The sequence below is a fragment of the Anarrhichthys ocellatus genome, unplaced genomic scaffold, assembly GCF_004355925.1.
Source record: "Anarrhichthys ocellatus isolate YVR2014 unplaced genomic scaffold, GSC_Weel_1.0 scaffold7, whole genome shotgun sequence".
Taxonomy (NCBI): Eukaryota; Metazoa; Chordata; class Actinopteri; order Perciformes; family Anarhichadidae; genus Anarrhichthys; species Anarrhichthys ocellatus.
Window position 1 is genome coordinate 1,010,161 of NW_022280037.1, and position 3,653 is coordinate 1,013,813.

Consider the following 3,653-nt stretch of genomic DNA (forward strand, 5'->3'; position numbering starts at 1 on the left):
CCATGTTGGCAAGAGCGGACGAGTTAAATATAGAAAAATACTTTTAGCCTCGGTGACTCAAGTAAAAAAAAAGAGAAGAGAGAGAAAATGGAGGATGTTGCTGAGTGAAAAGATCTGGCCCGTTGACAAAAGGACATCACCGCACCCCTGCCTTTCACTGTGCAACGAGGCCTTTCAACCACTGGGACGGAGGAGAATAGTGCCTGCCTACCTCCCTTATCCCCCCTTCTGTCTTTTATTCTCACACACTCTTTAACTGACTTCTGGAGAGGAAGGAGGGAAAGAAAATGAGAGGTGTGTTTTAGACCGATATGCAGAGTAGATCTGGATAGGCAGTGGGAGTAAAAGAGGGAGGGAGGGTGAGAGAGAGGGAGAGGGAAGTTACAGTGCTCTGTTATTGCTCTCTACCATTCCCTCTCTGACCTGAAGAACTGAAAGCAAGAACTAAAAGAGAGAGAGAGAGAGAGAGAGCAGAGCTTGGGATGGCTGTTGGCCCAACTCTGTAGCCAGCACAAGAGGACACCACAAGTGGAACACGAGAGCCAGAGGATATTAGTGGATACTCTGCTGCTTTAGAGCCTTTTCTCTAGGATTACCCTTTGGTGTGACTACTAATTGCTCAAACCTGGGGACAACACAACAGCAGGTAAGTCAGCTTCTCCTGGGTTTGTCCTAAGGCGTTCTTGTTCTCCCTGCCCTTGTGTGGGAAACAGCCAAAGACAGCCATGTGCTTCTGGCAAAGCTTACCAGCTGTATAGGAAACATATAGGTGATGCTGCTTAGCTGTCATCAGTTTATGAAGCTAATAAGGAGCCTTGACTGATAGAAATTCAGTTGAGCTACAGTTAGAACTGTTGTGCACTGAATGAATGAAACAACTCTTTCCTGAAGAATGTACTTACTTCAGCACATCTTTTTATACTTTCAAATATTATGGATTTCAACATATTGCATTAATTACTCGCCAATGAAAAGACAAGGGACTACTCTTGGTGCTGTTATTGGCAATACAGATTTGGCATTGTGACCACGCATACAGAAAAGAGAGAGTCATGAATGAAACATGTCTCAATGAATTACATCATATACTGCTGTATGAATAAGACCATTTAGTGTGAGGGCTTTTGTGGGAGGTGAAGCCCACAGCTTCGCCAGACAACAGGGGATGACATTGAGATATTGAGAATGTAAAAGAAAGAAAAGTTATCCATCTTAATTGTCTGTTCATGTTTGGGAATCTCACATAGAAATAGACACATGCAGCCTTTTCCCTCAACTTCTCCCACGGCCACCTGGGGCTGTGGGTGTACAGTAGGCGCCATACCTAATGGACACCCACCGAACACAATACACAATCTGCACCCCCACCACTGCTTAACATTGTGAAGCTTCTGAGGCCTTCGCGAGCTGCAGCAGGATGACGTCTTTCATCACGAATATTTATGGATGGTAATGAAGCCAAAAATGAATTCCATTTCATCCACATGAAGTCATCTGCCTTTTCGTAGGAGACACATGACATGGCTCCTGAGAGCCGCTGTCCATTTTTCAAGGCGCACATGACCTCAGTCGACCGAAAACCTATACCATGAAAGTATCTCGCTCTCAGCAAGAGACTCAATGCAGGTGTGGCTAAAGCTGCTGTCAAAGATCCTTTCTGTCAGTGTCCAGGGGCTCTGTGCAGCCTCACCCTTCCTCTCTCCGCCAGCCTCCCACCCTCTCCAGCTGATGTGGCCTCTGCGCACTCAGTGATATCACCACTGACACCAGACAAAGAGAACGAGTTGCCAGATATTACTCATTAACATTTTTTGCGCTCGTTCCAGCTTTATCTAAGCTCATCCTCTCTAGCACGTCTCATGCCCTGCAAAGTTCTCGGAGCTCAATCAGCCCAATGGTTCCTCGTGAAAGACAGATTTGTGAATGTTGACTGGACAGTTGTCAGTCCCAGCTTGTAAATGAATCAGTCTTACTGTAAATTAGTAATGTGGTCCCTGTTTGAACTGAAACCAAGCTGGCCAAGCTTGGGTGCTTGCCAAAGCAGCATTGATTTTAGACGTACTAAATGTGTCACTGGCTTACCTCATGACATTACTGTAGCTCTATGTCACTGGAGTGGCAGGTCAGGACATACCATAGTTTAACTGTGAGGTGTAGCGTTAGCTTCAGCATGAGACTATGAGCAAGGCAGTCGCAACATTTAGCAGTTCCAGTGTTTAACTGACAACAGTACACTGAGAATGGACATTCTGGACATGTCATGGTGTATTTGGACCCTGCACAAGACGAGAGGTAATGCTGTGTTTCTGCACGAAGCACTTGTGGCATGTGCAGCATGTTTTCAAATAATTGCTTGTCAATTAACACACGGAAACTGCTTCAAAAGGAATAAAAAGATGGATTTGAATTTCACAAATTGAGTTATTTTATAAATAAGAGCTGCAAGAACTATGCATTGAAGAAGAGGACTTGTGCCTTTAAATGTTGCAAATGCATCGCTTTCATCATTCTTTGACACCTTTACGGTTTCCTGCACATGATCAACTCAGTAACCTCATTCCTTCTTTGCTCTGCGGCCTCAACAACAGCTGTCACTAACACATGCACAGCTCCAGTAGTATAAGGGCCTCTGGTCTTGAATTCCAAATATGCAGTTTAGACACATTTGGATATTTCACAGAACAGTGGTACTTATAACTCAAGTTCCCTTGGTTTAAAAATAAGTCCTTCTCAAAAGAAGCAACCGTCTCAAACCCAAATTTGATATGTAGCTTTCAAGACGGCAAAGTACACTTGCTATTAGATTGGTTGTTAATATGTGAAGTATGTGAAGTTCACATACAGTAAGCTTAATAGGCTAACTATTCTTTTACCACATGTATCGTGCATTGCATCGTTGTATCTTCTCAGCACCAAAAAATTCAACTTAATCAAAATAAAATTCCACAGAAGGGAAAGACACTTCCATCTCTACCCATCCCATGCTTTTCTTCTCTCATTCATGTTTTTTGAGGGGAAGAGACATCCTCATGAGTCTTTCAGTGAACTGGTGTGTGTGTGTGTGTGTGTGGTGATGATGATGTCACCTAAGAGTGATGTCACTGATGTGTAGGGGTGAATATTTCCTGAAAGCACAGAGATAAGGATGACTGGTCTCTGTGGTTGATTGTTTCTTAGTGCTTAAGACCACATATTACATTGTAATTAGTTAGTGAGACAAAGCTCTTTAACAAATTTTAATCTCTGCTTTTAACCTCACCTACAACAATATATTTCATTGTTTTTATAGTAACACTTTTTTTAACTATGAAAAAAAACAACAGTCAAAAGAGCAGTCACAATACCAACACAAAACAATACAAATGCTCTTCTACTGAACTTAAATGGGTGGTGGTGGTGAATTTGGAATGGTGCAGTTAGCCAAGTTTAACATGATCGTTCCAGGCACTCCAGAGTGTGATATATTGACTTGAACAGCTTACTTTAAGACTAAATTTACTGGCCTAGGTCCAACACAAGCTAACAAACACTTATGTCAACCTTATAAAGTTCTTAAAGAGCAACCTGCAGGTTGGAGATCCATTGAATCAATATGTAGGAAAATGATGTTGATATGAAAGTATGCATATATGCTCTTTAAGAACTTTATAAGG

General features: G+C 42.4%; 1 protein-coding gene across 2 annotated transcripts in view; it reads left to right on the forward strand.

Annotated features, from left to right (window-relative positions):
- Positions 1–323: 323 nt before the first annotated feature.
- LOC116383533 (filamin-A-interacting protein 1-like) overlaps positions 324–3,653 on the forward strand; it is a 21,913-nt gene continuing 18,583 nt past the window's right edge. For both annotated transcript variants that reach the window (XM_031847452.1, XM_031847451.1), the window contains exon 1: positions 324–646. The gene's annotated coding sequence lies outside the window, so the exon portion shown is untranslated. The remainder of the gene's footprint in view (positions 647–3,653) is intronic.